Source organism: Miscanthus floridulus, chromosome 5, assembly GCF_019320115.1.
Source record: "Miscanthus floridulus cultivar M001 chromosome 5, ASM1932011v1, whole genome shotgun sequence".
NCBI classification, from domain to species: domain Eukaryota; kingdom Viridiplantae; phylum Streptophyta; class Magnoliopsida; order Poales; family Poaceae; genus Miscanthus; species Miscanthus floridulus.
This window is the reverse complement of record NC_089584.1, coordinates 137,839,274-137,858,141: the sequence shown is the minus strand read 5'-3', so window position 1 is coordinate 137,858,141 and position 18,868 is coordinate 137,839,274.

Genomic DNA, 18,868 nt, shown 5'->3' with positions numbered 1-18,868 from the left:
GCCTCCATTTTGGGGTCGAGGCAATTAGACTCCTTCATGACTTGATCGACGACGAGCTACGAGTCGCCCCGGACGTCGAGACGTCGTACCCCAAGTTCAATGGCAACTTGCAAGCCATTGATGAGGGCCTCGTACTCGACCACGTTGTTGGAGGCGGCGAAGTGGAGCCACACCATGTAGCGCATGTGTACTCCGAGGGGCGAGACAAAGAGGAGTCCTGCGCCTACCCCGGTCTTCATCAGAGACCTGTCGAAGTACATGGTCCAGCATTCTATCTAGACTTGGGCAGGTGGTAATTGGGTGTCGGTCCACTCAGCCGCAAAATCGGCCAAGACCTAAGACTTAATCGCTTTCCGAGGCACAAAAGTCAAGGTTTCCCCCATAAGCTCAATAGCCCACTTGGCTATCCTGCCTGAGGCCTCCCGGTTATGGACTATCTCTCCCAAGGGGAAAGATGATACCACAGTCACTGGGTGAGACTCGAAGTAATGACGCAGCTTGCGCCAGGCTAGGACTACGGCATAGACCAGCTTTTGGATATGGGGGTAGCGTGTTTTGGTCTCAGAGAGCACCTCGCTAATGAAGTAGATAGGTCATTGGGTGGGTAGAGCATGCCCCTCTTCCTGCCTTTCTACTACTACGGCAGCGCTGACCACTTGGGTCGTTGTGGTGATGTAGCGTAAGAGGGCCTCATCCCTTGGCCGGTGGTACCAGGACAGGAGGATTTATGAGCAGCACTTTGAGTCTATTGAGGGCTTCTTCGGCCTCGGGGGTCCAAGAAAAATGCTCGGATTTTCTCAAGAGTCGGTACAGGGGCAAGCCTTTTTTGCCGAGGCGCGAGATGAAGCGGCTTAGGGCCGCAAGGCATCCCATGACCCTCTGTACTCCCTTGAGGTCTCTGATTGGTCCTATGCTAGTTATGGCTGAGACCTTCTCTAGGTTGGCTTCGATGCCGCGTTCCGAGACTATGAATCCCAAGAGCATGCCTCGGGGGACCCTGAACACACACTTCTCAGAATTGAGCTTGATGCCCTTCTCTCTAAGGCATTTGAAGGCTATCCTCAAGTTGTCGACGAGATCCTCGACCTTTCTGGTCTTGACCACGATGTCGTCCACATAGGCCTCGACGGTCCACCCAATGTGGTCGCCAAAGACCTAGGTCATGCACCGCTGGTATGTGGCCCCCTGCGTTTCTGAGGCTGAAAGGCATAGTCACATAGCAGTACATGCCGAATGGGGTGATGAAAGAAGTCGCAAGCTGGTCGGACTCTTTCATCTTGATTTGATGGTAACCAGAATACGCATCAAGGAAAGACAGGGTCTCGCACCCCGCAGTGGAGTCAACAATCTGATCGATTCGGGGTAATGGGAAGGGGACTTTTGGACAGGCTTTGTTTAAACTGGTGTAGTCTACACACATCCTCCATTTCCCATTTTTCTTCCTAACTAACACGGGGTTAGCCAACCACTCTGGGTGGGACACTTCCCTTGATGAACCCGGCCGCCAAGAGTTTCTGCACCTCCTCACCGATGGCCCTATGCTTTTCCCTCGTCGAAGCGGCGTAGGCGTTGCTTCACCGGTCTAGAGCCGGCCTAGATTGTCCAAGGCATGCTCGGTGACCTCCCTTAGTATGCTCGGCATGTCCAAGGACTCCATGCGAATATGTTGGCATTCGCACGGAGGAAGTCGACGAGCACGGCTTCCTATTTGATGTTGACGGTGGCGCTGATCCTCAGCGCTCGGTCGTCGGGGCAGGCGGGGTCGCCGGGACAAGCTTGATGTCCTTCGCAGGCTCGAACACCCCCTGCACGACGCTTGGAGTCAGACGCCTGCCACTGAGTTGGTCGAGGTGGGCGATGAGGGTCTCGGCCTCTGCAAGAGCCTCGGCATACTCGACGTCGCAGTCGTATGCATGTTCGTACGTGGACTCAATCGTGATGATACCGCTAGGGCCTGGAATCTTGAGCTTGAGGTAGGTATAGTTGGGGACTGCCATGAACTTGGTGTAGCACGGCCACCCCAGGATGGCGTGGTAGGTTCCCCTGAACCCGACCACCTCGAAGGTAAGGACTTCCTTGTGGTAGTTGGAGGGGGTGCCGAAGCAGACGGGAAGGTCGATGCGCCCGAGGGGTCACGTGCGTTTCCCTGGCACGATGCCATGGAAGGGTGCGGCATCGCCTCGGAGCCTCGATCGGTCGATCTCCAAGAGCTCCAGGGTGTTGGCGTATAGGATATTGAGGCCGCTGCCTCCGTCCATCAACACCTTGGAGAGTCGGGTGTTGCCGATGATCGGGTCGACAATAAGTGGGTACTGCCTAGGATTTAGAACATGGTCGGGGTGGTCATCTCAATCAAAAGTGATCGCCTCTCAAGACCAGTCGAGGTACTAGGGAGTGGCCACCTTGACCGAGAAGACCTCTCGGCATTCCCTCTTTCGCTGCCGCGCCGTAAGGCACGCTGAGGGTCCGCCGAAGATCATGAAGGCGTTGTGTACCTCGGGGAACCCGTCGTCCTTGTCATCGTCCCGATCGCCGACGCCCTTCTGCTTGGTGTCATCATCGGGGAGCCCGAGCCTGGCGTAGTAACGCCACAGCATGGAGCAATCCTCGAGGGCATGCTTGACTGGGCCTTGGTGGTAAGGGCAGGGTTTCTTAAGCATGTCGTCGAAAGGTCTGGGGCCCCTAGGGCCTCGGGGATTCTTGCGTTCTACGGCCGCGACCATATCGGCCTCGAGGATGGCCTGCTTCCCCTGGTGATCCTTCTTCTTCCTTTTGGGGAGGCGGGGAACCGAGGCCTCGGGGGCCTCATCCCTCCGCTTCCCCTTGGCGTCGTCCATGGGGAAGATGGCCTCTACAGCCTCCTCGCCTAAGGCAAAGTTGGTGGCAATGTCGAGGAGCGCGGCGGCCGAGCGCGATACGTTCCGGCCTAATTCTCGGACCAAGTCTTGGCAGGTGGTGCCAGAGAGAAAAGCCTGGACGATCTCTGAGTCACCGACACTGGGCAACTCAGTGCACTATTTAGAGAAGCGCCGGATGAAGTCTCGGAGAGACTCGTCTGGTTTCTAGCGACAACTCTTAAGGTCCCAAGAGTTTCCAGGGCGCACGTATGTGCCCTAGAAATTCCCGATGAAGATCTGAACCAAGTCGCGCCAGTCGTGGATCTGAGAGGGAGGAAGGTGCTCGAGCTAGGCTTGCGCTGAGTCTGATAAGAGCAAGGGAAGGTTGCGGATGATGAGCCAGTCATTGTCGACGCCGCCTAGCTGACAAGCCAGGCGATAATTGGCAAGCCAGAGCTCGGGGTTGGTCTCACCGCTATACTTGGTGAGGTTGGCTGGCTGGCGAAACCGTGCTAGAAACTGAGCATTGCGGATGGCTCTACTAAAGACTCGAGGGCCAGGTGGTTCAGGAGAAGGACTGCAGTCTTCCTCGCTGTCATATCGGCCACCTCGATGCGGATGGTAGCCTCGAGCGGGCCCCTCCCCATCGTGGCACCGTCGCCGGCCCATCACCTCGTGGTCGCCCTGGGCCTCGCATCGGTTGTCGAGGCGGTCGTGGACCAGGGGGACCCTGTTGATGGTCAGCGCCCGAGCATGCTCAGGATGAACTGAGGCCTCCCTATCCTGCCGATGCGGTGTTGAGGGGAGGTCCGAGATGGCACCGCGCCGCCGGGAGACGGAACTCTTAGCCTGCTGCACCGCGGCGGTCTCGAGGAGATCCTGGAGCTCGCCGTGAACCCATCGTCCTTCCATGGTGGAGGGCTTGGGCATCGCGCACACTAGCATCATCGTAGCTATGACATTCTGGCTAGCATGATTGAAGATTGGGGGACGATCGTCCCCTTCATCGTCGTTGATGCGGTGGTGCACGTCGCGAGCCCATCGCTGGGCTCCTCTGCCATCACTACGGCCTTGCTGCTCCTGCTCGAGAGTGCTTCGGAGCTATTGTAGAAGGAGTCGATCTTGCTCGACCTTGGCCTGAAGCTCGTGGAGTTGTTCCAGGTCTGGGCGTCAGAATTGTCCAAGGGCAAGGTTCTCGTTCTATGCTACCGGTGGGACAATACATGAAGGCATAGCATCGCCCATTCCCTGATAAAGCAGAGTGCGGTTGTCTGCCCCCTCGTCCTCGTCGCTCATGCTTGGCATCCCAAGTCCGACGTGGAAGCACTCACGAGTGGGATCATAAGTACTTTCACCATCGGAATCGAAGTAGCCAAAGCAATAGTCACTAGCGGCCAGGAAGCGGCGCATGGTTTCGTGGTCATGGTGGTCGGAGAAATCCGCTCCAGCCCATGCCTTGTCCTCCTTCGAGGAGTCAGCGTGGGTGTGGGTCGACGCGGTGGTGTCAAAGTTGAGAGCGAAGCGCTGGCGGCGCTCTAAGAGATCCACGTGAGCGGAAGCGTAGGCGTAAGCATAAGATACGGTGGCATTTCTCAACCCGAAGGGGTATGGAGATAGTGCCATCGTCGAGCTCTATTCTACCGGAGTTGGCTCCTCAGGGAGTGGTGGAGCGGAGCTTGATGTCGGGGCATCGCCGGGTGCCACCGGCGTTTTTCCCTTGTCCAGGCTTAGGCTAGATAGATCCCCAACCAGGGATCCTACGCCAACAGCTAGTCGTGGGATGCTGGCGGAGAGCAGCGAGTTGCCCTGGGTTTGCGTGGCATCGGGGTGACCCTGCTCGCGTCGTGCCTGGCGAGCGCGGCGAGAATGGCCGCCTGGGCGCCGCCTGCGCCTGGGCTGCCGGTGCGTGACGTCGTCGTCGGCAGGCGGGGCTCGGGGTGTGAGAAGTACCATGTCGTACTTGTGTGCTAGAGACATGAACTCCAGGCTCCCAAACCAGACCACCGTGTCGAGACGCAGCGGTCGTACGGGGTCTGCCATCCAGAACTTGTTGGGATGACGAAATTGACACGCAGAGGCCCCTACCTGGCACGCCAACTATCGGTGTTTTGGACCGGGGGTCCTCAACCAACTAGTGAATTTGTCCTGCGTGTTCCCGATTCCAGATGGTGATGCAAAGAGACACAAGGTTTATACTGGTTCGGGCAATTCGAGCCCTACGTCCAGTCTGGGAGATTGATCTTGTATTCCTTGCACCGAAGTGCTTGTAGTAGGGGGTTACAAGCTGGGTGAGAGAGGGAGCCAGTCCCAGGTCTCGGCTGGGAGTGATGCGGGCTGCTTGAGACGTTGCTCTCAAGCGACAAGGAAGTGGCGTGTGTTACAGAATGTTGCTCTTTGTGAGAACCTGTCTCCCCGTAGAAATAGCCCAAGTCCTTTCCTTTTATAGTTTGAAGGGAGGACAAGGGCAGTACATGTGCTAAATATACGGCGTCGTGCGAATAGAGGCGGCATGTCTGAACCCTGTAGCCTATTCCTGTGGCGGCGTAGTCGTCGGAGTGGTCCGTCCTTGGAGCACTGGGGCGGCGTGCTGGTCACATCTGATCCTATGCGTCATGGGAGCTCTAGGGCTGCCTCGGAACGGGTGCGGCGGTCAGCGTGTGAGTCGCTATGGATTGACTATGCGTGAGGCCGAGGCTCGGTTGGTACCGAGGCCGCACTGCGGTGGGGGGTCTCGGCAGACATGAATCCCGAGATAGCCGAGACCCTAGTGCAGAGTGCCGAGGCCCGAAGAGAGCGGTTGATCTAGTGTGCTGGTTCGGAGGCAATGATGACCCAGGCCTGGCTGCCCATGTCGTGTTGTTTTCGAGGCGGGGATCGTGGGGCATAGTGTAGTGCGGGAGCTGATCGTGGGCACAGCATCAGAATATAGTGGCCAGTAATCCCCGCCGTGCCCTGTCTCAGCCGGTATGGCACTGATGCGACCTCATGTCCCGTCGGCCATTCCGCGATGTTGAGCCATCGTCCGGCTAAGATTGCGGGAGTGGTTGACATATTAATGGGACATGACGTGCTGTCGGGAAGACCGGTCGAGGCGGGGGTGATGGGCTATGGACAAGCCGGCCTCGAGCGATACAGAGAATAAGGCCTCGCGCGAGACGAAGATTGGGCTCCTTGCCGAGGCCTTCCGTGAGAGGCCTCACGCGAGGCGGAAATTGCGTCAGGACACCGAGACCTCCCGTGAGAGGCCTGAGGCGATGCGGAGAGCCGGGTGGGCTTGGACGGGGCTGGTGATGAGCCCATGGCTTACCCTCTAACTTTGTCGTTGATGGGATTTAAATGCCCCTTTTGGTGTACGCTCGGGGTACCCCATTTTATGGTACCCGACAACACTGGTATATATTCCAACATAAATAAAGAAGCAATACTTGACACTAGTGGTGACTCAAATATTAAGGGCTCAATAGATGGTGCTTTGACTGAGATAAAAAAGCTAGTTGGCTTGTGCAAAGTTGCTTGCCTTCTCCTATTATATATCTTGTTTGTGCTTTTGTTGTTGTTGTGTGCCATTCTTGTAAAGAACTGAATGAATGTTGTTTGTAACTAAAGAAGGTCATTGTAACTGAAATCATTTGTGAATGAAACCATATGTTTCAGCATACTACCATAACTAGCAAGCAAATTAGTCTGACAATGCACATTACTGCTGTCCCAACCATTCTATCTATGTATCACTTAGAGTTGTTGCTATCCAAAAGCTATCAGGTAAGCTACTGAACAAAAGTTAGCAGTGAAGTGGCTGCTATACAAAAGCTACTAGCAGTTAAGTTACCGCTGCACAAAAGAAGGAAGCAACAGACAATGTTTTGCTACTTTACAAAAGGATTACATATCACACATGCATGAATTTAGTTTTTAGCTTCAGTTGGAGCCTTCTTCCTCCCACCAGTAGCCTTCTTCTCCTGTAGGTGTAGTTCTTGTGCCTTCATGGTTGCAATCCTTTTTCTCCTAGATTTGGATATTGTGGTTAGAGGCACATGTCTTGCTACTGGAACATTAGAGCTAATGAAAGCTAAGTCAGGGAGAGGTTGGTTCACTTGTATCCTATTCTGGGTTGACTGCAACATAAAATTATTTCAGTTAAGAAATATAGCTATTGAAAGGCTAAGATGGGCTGGAAGTTGACTGACCTCTTGTTCCATATGTGATACCATGGTGGCACTGAGTTGGCTCATCAAAGGAATAGTGGAGTCTGACCACATAACCACCAATATAATAGTGTGCACAAAAATGTCAGTACATAAAAACACTTCACATAGAGCATGGCAAAAAAATTTAATAGACTTGGCTCTGTATTGGCCCATCATCATCCATGTCTTCTGGTTGGCGTCCTCCTAGATGGGCTTGTTCTTCTGGTTGGGCATTGCTTGTCTACATTGGTGGCAGGACACGAGCCTTTCTCAAGGCACATCCCTTTTTATTATGGCCTGCATCTCCACAATACCTGCAATGCATGGTGACACCATGTTTCAACAATCTTGGACCTTGGGGGCCTTGAAACTCATGTGGCTGCTTCTTTCTGGACTTGGGAGGCATGCCTACCTTCTTGTCATAAACAGGAGGAAGTATTTCTGTTGCTACCACCTTATCTCATGTATTTTTGTCCCTGCATGGTCTTATATGATGTCCATAAGCAAGTAGGTAGGAAGTAGTGGAGTAGCATTCTGGTAGCACAGATTCAGGTGCAACTCTTTCATGCCTCAAACAAGAAATGGCATGTGCACATGAAATTCCAGTTAGGTCCCATCTTCTGCATTCACACTTTTTCTCCTTGATATCCACAATGAATTGGTAGTCTCTGTCCTGAATCTGAAAAATACCTTCTCTAGAAGGCATAGCATAGCATGTGGATGCCCACTCTGTGTTCTTGTTCAGTTTCTTCCTAATCTTGGGATAGGTGTGTCCTAGCCACTCTTCTCCCACCTCCTTCTGCTTTGTATAATGCCTTGTCATCAGCTGACCCTTCATCTGCTCAAGCATGCTTAGGATGGGCATTTCCCTTGCCTCCAGAATGTATTTGTTAAAAACTTCACACATGTTGTTTAGAAGAACATCACACTTTGGAAAGGTACTAAAAAATGCTCTAGTCCAAGTGTGGCAGAACCGCCTAATCTAATGCTTTTATTCAAGTCCACAAAACTGGGTCACCGGATTCGCTTATCGCCTCAAGTACATTTTAAATCCAAAAATTCCAAGAACTCGTTTCAAAAATTTTACTTAGGCCTAAATCGCGGTGCTAAACGAGATCGTAACTCGTTTCAAAAATTTTAAAAAGAATCTCGTCCTAAGATTTGAAGCAAGAACTAGAAGAGGGGAAACACGATTACATCCTGTAGATCAGAGGTTACACGAAAGATTACACGGCTTCGAATACTAAACCACACGGGGTCTAAGGATACATGGTTAAGAGCAACCTGGTACAACCGAGACTTAATGTAGAAGTTGAGATAGACGAGGGCAATGAAGAAACAACAAGATAATGATTATCCAAAACATGGCGTAGCACCAATAGATCCAAAAATAGTCGACTGAGAAGTAAAACATTGCGAACCCTAAAATCGAGCTATCCAAAGGTAGACTTGAACTTCTCCAAAAGCAAGATCCTTTCTTCTTCTCAGATTACACCATCACCTCAGACTGACAAACCTAGCTTCACACTGTCGACTGGATTTCATAGCTCTATGTTGGATTCGAAGGGATGGGGATGAAGAAGAAGAGCAAGGACCAAGGGTATTTTATAAAGGCGAATGGAGGTGGGGCGCAACACATCGGAAATGGATGCGGCAGGGATGGGATACACAGACGGTGCATGCTGTGGAGATAAGGTCAGAGACATGGTGCGCTTCCTGTGCGAGCGACAGAGGGGCAAATAAAGGAGAGGAGAGGGGGTCTGCTCGACGAGGTAGGCGTGCAGGCGATCGTGTCACCAAAAGAAGAGAGAAAGGAGAGGGAAGGGGAAATGAGGGGGGGTCCGGTACGGGGAACGACGGTGTGGGGTAGAGAGCCGATCGGACGCCAGGAAAAGGAAAAGCGCATAGTGCACAAGGACGGCGAGTGTGGCACAATGCTGCGGCCACGCGAGAATGGGAAGCTAAAGGGCCCGACACAGATGATGTTCGTAGGGCACACAGCGAAATAACCCGGCATACATAGCGTGGTCAACTAAACACAGGGCTTGGGACATGACATCTACTCAGACTTTCACAATCACCCCCGACTATCCACTGCTAACTTTCCTTACTACTGTTCTTTTGCCTTCCTTTCCTTGACCACATCCATCTTTTCTGTAGACTGAGACCATGTCATACTTTCTTCCTCCAAAACCACCTCTTTTTATTTACCTTAAAAGAACACCATTGCATCAACCCGTTGTGGATTTCCTGTTTAAACACCTAAATATTTCCAAGGAAATTATTTGTAGCAAAGCGGTATGGCAGTGTAACTTGGTAAAAGCACATGGTCAATAACCTCGATACCAGCGCGTGTTGAGCAGCGTCACCATGTGGTAGCTGTTCCATAGAGAGCCCTTGGTTTTGTCATGGCACCATAAGCTTTTAACCAGGCAACTATTACCAACTTACACGCCAAGAAGGCGGTGGGGTCATAGACCACAGAGTAAGGGGAGTATTGCATGGGAAGATTCAAACAACAAGGGTTCCCTTTTACAACAAGGGACAAGGAATTCAAATCCAATGGTGGATTTGATTTAAAGAGATTCAAGTGTTTTATTGGGACATCCATAATTAGTCGATACAATGTCCAATGTTCTCTAATCATGGCTGATCTGCTGGCATTTGAATGGCAACTTCTCTTGTAACCCGCTTAATATCGCCCTTGAAAACTTAAGCACATCTAACGAAACTTAAGGTAGATGAACGCAATAAACACAGTGAAATAAATAAAATGCATGTTCCAACGATCTTATACGGATCCAACGTACAGGCATTCAGGCTCACATTCACGGCACAGCATTCACCTACGGTCGAATGATCTCAACAACTACGGACAAGGAACAACGACAAGATTACAATACCGGAGGATAGCGACAACAAGCATTACTACTACTGGTACAGCATCCCAAGGCAACTAATCTATATCTTCTCGTGGCAATGGCTGAGTGAGAGGAATCAAGGGCTCGACTTCTGACACTTTTGAGGGTGGAGGTGCTAGTGGTCCTGCAACACCAGTCCTTCTTCTTTCTGGCGGGTGGATAGGGATCCCTTCCAAGATTAGGACATCCTGCCTTTCAGCAGCCAGCGTCCTCTGCTTGGCCCTGGTGACAAGATAGGCCTCACATAGCTGATGGACATGCCGATCTTTAGCCTCCTTCAGAGCTTCCGACATGACAGTCTCCCGGCTCTCAGCAGCTGCAGCACTGGCATGCGCTTCAGCGAGCTGCACCTTGAGCATCCGGGTGAAGATCTCGGCCTCCTCGGCTCGACTAAGGTAGATCCTTAGTTCTAAGGCTTGTCGGTCGTACTACTCATCTAGAGCAAGCAGGTACGTGGTCAAGTGCACCCCGGTGGGACTGTCCTCTTGTGCATCTCGCCCTTGCAAAGCCTCCATGCGAGCCCTCCATGCCCGCTGATTCCTATCCAAAGGTGGAAAGAACCGCATGGGGGTATGGGCAATGGGCTCCTCATAGATCTGGCAGAGGTACCGCAAGGCTTTGCAAGCCACAACCTAGTAGGTGTCGATGAAGCGAAACCCGGTTGCTGTCACACTCTAGGCTTTAGTGAGGTCGGGGAACTCCTCACTCTTCCCGATGTAGACGGTAACCTCACACCGCTCGGTGCCATGCTCCTCATACTCACAACCCTCATACTCAGGACGATCTTTGACTCCGAGCTTTTGCAGGGTGGCATGCAAGATTCTAGGAAAACCCTCAATGTTCAGGCAGTAACAACTAACCCAGGCTCCTGCCATTTCTAGTGGTGGTGGTAAGGAAGGCTGAGCGAAAAGCTGGCTCAAAGGAAAAGCTAAGCGAGCTAAAGTGCGCCGAGTGGTGATACCAATAGCTAAGTCAGGCTCTGCTTATAAAGGCGGACCACTCAGTGGTCCTGGCACAGTTCACCAGGGTTCCCGCACGAGATTACTACGACGAATCGACCAAATTCCGCGCGTTCGAGGTGAGCGACGTCCGAGGCCATTACTGACTAGTACGACTGTAGGGCAAGGGTCCGACAAGAGCATAGAAAAGGGGTATGGGGAGACATGGGTCATGACAGGCGTGAACCACGGGCGAATACGGAACACAAAGCCATAGCGCAGACCTAACTATGGAACAGGAACAAGTCAGGTGTGACACCTATGGAGGGCGTATCTACAAGCAATACGAGCGCTACAATGCACAAATAGGATATGTATGAATGCATGTCCTATATGTCCTTCCATTGTTGCCAGCATATAGGGCACCCGTTCTCATATTTTTGGCACAGCGTTCTCTCCCTGTAGCTAGTCAATACTATTGAACTATGCTCAAGTCAGTGTACCTACAGAAAACTTGATTAAGCCTGTCTAAGTCAGCAGAGTGCCATCTATCCTAGATACATAACTATAGTAATAGGGCTACTTATATAACTTCGTATGCAAACGTCCTAACTTTTTGCAAAAATAGGTTGTCAAATTTTAGTTTAGAAAAGGTTTTCGAAGCTTTATTTCCTTATTTATGCTCTGATACCACATGTGGCAGAACCGCCTAATCTAATACCTCCCAGAAGTGCTTGTCTTACATTAGAAACTAAGCACCCAAAGGAGAACACTAAATTACTCGGTTCCATCAGGCACACCCCAGGGGAGAACCCGAAAATCCATATTTTTGCCATCAGGATCACAAATGAGAGAATAAAGCTTACATCATTCTTAACCATTTCTTACATCACTTTTAATACAACATTAGAGTATAACATTTATTATTTAACAGCGGAGTGTAAACAAGTGATCAGGATTACAGTGGAAATAAATATCTATTCATGACATGTTGAAGTATTGATATATAAAAACTGTGACAACAGATTATAAACTTTCATTTATAAAAATATTTGGTGAGAGTTGTAATAAATAAAGTCTATAATCATAGCGCAAAGGAAATCCTCGCTGAGCCCACCAGGAGGAATTCACACACAAGGGTCAGCTCTAGCCTCCACCTATCACCAGCAACAGGGGGAATAAAACCCTAAGTACTCAATTGTACTCAGCAAGACTTACCCGACAGGAGGAAAGAAAAAGACTCCAACGATATGCAAGGCTATCTGGCTTGTGGGTTTATTGCATTTGCAGGAAGCATTACTAAGTGTGCGTCCTTATATTCGATTTTTTTATTAATAGCCGCATTGGTTCATTAACTAACCATTCTATGTAAGCACCTGTGCTACTTTCAAGCAGGTGGTGAGCAATCAGATTTCCTTTTCTTTCCATCTTTCATCTTTCAGTTCTTACTACGATGCTAAACCGTAAACAAGCCGTACCAGATTTCCCGGCGATTCACGAATCAATGCCCCCAGCTGGGTACCCCAAAAACACATGCCCCGCTTGTACCCTAGGCACAAGCAGGACCAACCCATCACTCTCCTATCCTGGGTGTCCAGGTCCCCGTCCAAACTAGGACTCCAAGCCCCCGACCGTGAGTCCTAGACTCAGTGCGGTGCAAGGACCTCCTCCACCAAAATAAAAACCTAACAGTCAGTCCGAAAAGAGCCAGATCCGTGACAAGAGAGCAACAAGTCTTCCAAGCGCCCATACACAAGTATGTGCTCGGGATAATAAGTCTGTGACCTGCCTAGAGCCTTATGCAACGATCTGTCCTTAACCGACATAGACAGGGAAAGTAGTGTAACCAAGCCATGCTCCGCGTCCACGGTGACACAACCTCTTACACCCACCAATACCCAAACCATATCCCTGTTCGGTCATCATTTTTCTTTTCCACCATTTATAATTTTCAAGTGATAATAATCCAGTAATATATTTCCTATCTCTCGCGAGTGACAGCCATCACTCGACTTCTGCCAGAGTCCTGTAGCATAGCATTCTACATGATCCTTTCATACTAGTAAGACTCATAGGATAAAGATATATATGCAAGTGGGTTTCATTCAACTCCTTAAAACTTAATACACAAATATAATTTAAACTATAGAAATGTAGGGGTTATGCACCGGGGCTTGCCTTCAGCGGGCACGGTGTCAGCAAAGTCAGTGACGGGCGGCTCCAGAACGTCCTCCTACATGAGGATCTCCTCCTCGTACTCTTCGATGACTTCGTCGTACTCCTGCTCGCCTGCAGTCACGAACTCTACCAACTCGTTATCTACATGCATGAAATGATGATGTAACGCTTAGTAATACGATAACAACAACTCTTAAAATAAGAATACATCTACCAAGCTACTAAGCTAACTCTAATGACTAATACGCAAAGTTACCTATTATTCCCCACTAAACAGGTATGAAACATTTCATGTATTATCTTAGCAACTAAAGGCATCCTTATTGTTAATATCAATTTACTATATATATGATAAAACAAGGTGCACTAGCTATCATATTTATCAACCTATTCTAAGGCCACAAAAATTACATTGAGCACATAATAATACAATGAACCTACTGTAAAAGAATTTTAGGGCTAGCACTTCTACCAATGCATCATAAAAATTTTCATTCTCTAAATAACCATAATACTAACAAGCAACCTAGAATTAATAAGTAACCCTAAAACATTACAGAACCATACGAACTAATTACACTAACATATAGATCATGAATTTAGGAATATAACAAAATTTATTTTACAATAAATAAATAAATTCAAATGAGCTCTAGAGATGAAGAAAATGATATTATCGGAGGAGGCTAATCATGCTATTGGGCTTGTTGACCAGCACATGACTGTGAGTCTAGAAATAATAAAGAAGGAGAATGAAGGAATCCTTGCAGGTTAGCTACCTCGGTCGATTACAGCTCGAAGAGGGAGATCGGCAGAGCACAGCCTTCCCAGGCAAGAATAGAGGAACTCGATTTAGATAGTAAGATGGTAAGCGATGGAGTGGGATGGCTCGGTGGGCTTGGCGTGTCCTTTATAGGCAGGAGACGCGAAGGCTGGAGGGGAAGCTGACATTTGGCTAGCTGGTCATGTGAATTGGATTTCACGCGATGGACTTGGAGTGGGTCTTTGGTCATGAGTGAATTAATTTAGATGATGGACTTTGAGTGGTCTTTGGACTTAACGAGCACATCAGGACTGGAGTGTGCTTTGCGCTAAACGTGCTTGGCAGTGAGGTGCTGGTTCATTCATGCAGGTCAAGGAATTAATGGGGGAGGAGACCATAGGTCAAGGAAACATTAGAGAATGAGAAGATCAATTGCAGACTAGCTACCTCAGCTGATTATTACAGCTCGGGAGAAATCGATAGATGCAGCTTTCACGGGCAAGAACAGAGAAACTTGATTTGAGATAAGCAAGTGAGCAGCGGAGCGGAACGGCTTGGCGTATCCTTTTAAAGGTAGGAGACGCGGGGATGGAATTAAGCAAGAGGAGGATAAGGAGGACGACGAGAAGGTTAGTCATGGCTACTGTGAATGAACTGGAGAAGCGTAGGCGCGACAGCGACGCGTCGTAAGGTTAGTGGCAAACTAGCTTGCTTAAATGTAATAAAGCGCTGCTTGTGCACGACGCGATGCTCGGATGAACAGCGGTTTTCTGCGGTGAACAGTGTTTTCCACGGTGAATAGTGTTTTCCACGGTGCTGCGGTGATTCTATGGTGCTACAGTAATTCTACGGTGCTACAGCTCCCAGACGTGCAAGGCGCAGTGAACCGTGTTTGGATTTCTGGCGATGGACTTGAGTGGTCTTTGGTCTTTCGACGTGTCAACTGGGCTAGTTGATTCATGATGGACTTGGACTCGAGTGTGTCCTTGTCGTGCCAACGGGGCTGATCAGCAATAAAGAGTGTATGCGTGCTAATTAAATTAAGAAGGGAGAAGGAGAAGATCATTCGCAGACTAGCTCAAGACAAACAAGTAAGGAGACGCGTGCGGTCTCGATTACTTCTTAAACACGATGGCAGGACGGCCAGGCTCAACATGGCCGGCAGGGCGTGCCAGTTGGCACGGACAAGACCACGGCCGCAGAGACAAGTAAGGCAGGCAATCAGAGAAACAGAGACAAACAGCGAGGGAGGGAAAACAAAGAGCGGCTCAGCAAATGTAGACAGAAGTAATCAAGTTAGAGAGAGAAGCAAAGCAAATGCAGGGAGCATGGATGCGGATGGATGAGGAGACTTTGCAATGCAGCAAATTGCAGGGCCACGATGAGAACGAGACAATGATCAAAAGTAATGCCAGGTGAGTACGTTGCACGCCGGAAAAAAAAATAAACGAGGCTGTTGCGCTCTCTTTCTCGTCAGTTCGTGCTTAACAAAATAAACCCGTGAGTTTATATATATGTATCGTTCTATTTATTAATGGATTTTATTTTATTTATAAAAGTTGATTTTCATGCTTAATCTAATCGAACAAACGTTTGCTAGAATCGTAGTCGGACATTCCTAAATATTTCTACGCACTGTGTAATTTAACTTGGGCTTTTATTCAAGTCCACAAAACTGGGTCACCGGATTCGCTTATCGCCTCAAGTACATTTTAAATCCAAAAATTCCAAGAACTCGTTTTAAAAATTTTACTTAGGCCTAAATCGCGGTGCTAAACGAGATCGTAACACTAGGCGCGACAGCGATGCATCGTAAGGTTAGTGACAAACTAGCTTACTTAAAGGTAATAAAGTGCTGCTTGTGCACGACGCGATGCTTGGATGAATAGCGGTTTTCTGTGGTGAACAGTGTTTTCCACGATGAACAGTATTTCCACGGTGCTACTGTGATTCTGTGGTGCTACAGTTCCCCGACGTGCAAGACGTGCAAGGTGCAGTGAACCGTGTTTGGATTTCAGGCGATGCATTTGATTGGTCTTTGGTCTTTCGACGCGTCAACTGGACTAGTTGATTCATGATGGACTTGGACTCGAGTGTGTCCTTTGTCGTGCCAACGGGGCTGATCAGCAATAAAGAGTGTATGCGTACTAATTAAATTAAGAAGGGAGAAGGAGAAGATCATTCGCAGACTAGCTCAAGACAAACAAGCAAGGAGACGCGTGCGGGCTCGGTTACTTCTTAAACACGATGGCAGGACGGCCAAGCCCAACGTGGCCGGCAGGGCGTGCCGGTTGGCACGGACAAGACCGCGGCCGTAGAGACAAGCAAGGCAGGCAATCAGAGAAATAGAGACAAGCAGTGAGGGAGGAAAAATAAGGAGCGGCTCAGCAAATGTAGACAGAAGTAATCAAGTCAGAGAGAGAAGCAAAGCAAAAGCCACAGAGCATGGATGCGGATGGATGAGGAGACTTTGCAATGCAGCGAATTGCAGGGCCACGATGAGAACGAGACAGTGATCAAAAGTAATGCCAGGCGAGTACGTTGCACGTCGAAAAAAAATAAACGAGGCTGCTGCGCTCTCTTTCTCGTCAGTTCATGCTTAACAAAATAAACCCGTGAGTTTATATATATGTATCGTTATATTTATTAATGGATTTTATTTTATTTATAAAAGTTGATTTTCATGCTTAATCTAACCGAACAAACCATTTGCTAGAATCGTCGTCGGACATTCCTAAATATTTCTACGTACTGAGTAATTTAACTTCGGCGTTTATTCGAGTCCACAAAATTGGGTCACCGGATTCGCTTATCGCCTCAAGTACATTTTAAATCCAAAAATTCCGAGAACTCGTTTCGAAAATTTTACTTAGGCCTAAATCGCGGTGCTAAACGAGATCGTAACACTAGGGGTGTTACACCAAGTTTGTGGTGGCATCTTCTCTAGCCATTCATAAGCCTTTTTATCTTGTGTCCTCATCTTATCCATGTTTCTGTTCCACTGAGGAACTGAACTAGATCTAGCACAAGACCAGAGTTGGTTTTTTAGATTCTCACCTTTGAAGTGTTGTTGGAAATTTGAGTATAAGTGCCTCACACAGAATTTGTGCTCTGATTCTGGAAACACCTTTTGCACTGCTGGAATGAGGCCCTGCATAGCAATAAGATGGTTAGAATTGCAGTGCAATTGATTGTGGCACTTGAAATAAATAGATGCAACTAGTGTCGTCGTCACCTTTTGTTTGTCTGTCATTATGGTCTAGGGAAAGGTGTTCGCAATACCAAGATCTGTCTTCAATGTCTCTAGAAACCATGTCCAAGATGAAAGTGATTCAACCTCAACAATTCCAAGTGCGATGGGATATATGCAGTCATTGGGGTCTATGCCTACTACAGTAAGAATTTATCCCCCATACTTAGTTTTTATGTGACAACCATCCAGAAATATCAGAGGCCTACAAGCAGACAGAAATCCCCTTTTGCAAGCATCTAAAGACAAGTATAGTGTACTGAAGATGTTACCATCCAGTGTCAGAAAGAAAGAGGTACCAGGGTTTGATTTTCTAAGCTCATTGCCATAATCCCATAACAACTTGTATTGCTCCACCTCATCACCCATAACTGTTTGCATGGCCAGCCTTCTAGCTCTTTGCAACTTGGACCTTGATGGAGTTAGGTTCCACTCCTTTTGAACAACCCTTGCAAAGTTAGCTAGGGTCATCTTCTTGTCAGCCCTGAATGATTCTAGGTACTTCTCTGCTAGCCACCTGGAGGTGGACCTCTTGACAACCCACTTCCTCTGGCAGTTGTGGGTACCTTGGTAGGTTTTTATGACCATTCCATTTGACCTGTTGTCCACTGATCCATACAGCAACCAAGGGCATCCATCTGCACAGTGTGCCTTCAACCTCTTCTGCTCATTCCTTGAGAACCAGATGTCCACTCTTTGCTTCACACTATACTCAGTGACAGCCTTCCTAAGTACCTCAACCGATTCAAAGAGCATACCCACCTTGAATATTGGATTGCCCACGTCCTGGTCTCTAAAATTAATGAACCACAAGCCTCCTTCACCTTCTCCATCTGAGTCTGGTAGCTGCAAATCTTCATCATCAGTTGACATATCATCAACAATACTATGAATTTGTTTGCCCTTTTGTGCCTTCTTCCCTTTCTGTATCTTCTTGCCTGTGGCAACTCCCTCATCTGGCACTTGGTCATCCACACAATCTTCTGATAAATCATCATCATCCTGATCAATTTCATAGTCTGAGTCTTGGAAGTCAGAGTCATCATCAGTCTCACTAGGAGAGCTCAGATCGCAATAGAACTCTAGAAGCTTTTCACCTTGCTTACTGGGAACTCTGTCAACATTGCGAGGGCTCAGACCCTTGGGCAAGGATGCAATTGGGTTTACAACTAGGTCATCCCAATCTAGCCCACTGATAGTGTCATCATGGTCTAGATACAGAACAAAATTCTTAACCCTGTGCACTAGTGAAGCCATCACAATTGTGTCTGTATCTGTACTAGTTTCTCTAAGTCCTTGTTCAAAAGTCAGTCCTGGTAGCAACCAATGGACCTTCATTACTGGATTCCTTGGGTAATGCAACTTAAAGGCTAACTCATCAAACCACATGGGAGACCATGTAGCTACTTCACAGTGATCGAACCAATTGACCCTTTCATGAGCATAAGCCTTATCAGAACCTTGACCAACAAAGTACCCACCATGGTGAACCTCAACCGTGAATTCTTCATCATCATCACCTATATTATGAACGTACTAACACATCAGAAAAACCCACTACAAAACCCCAACCCGTCACCTAAAAAAATCGAAATCACAAACCCTAACAGCAACAAAATCATGATTTTTCGTATCTAAGTTCAAGCACAGCCAGAGAACAACAATCTACACCACTGAATCTAAGGATTTGGGCATCGATACAGTACTTACCGTATTGGGGCGGTGAATCCCCTTTTCTACGCAACGTAGCCACCATCTTCTGGATTCTGCGAGATCGGCGTAGGAAGGCGCAAG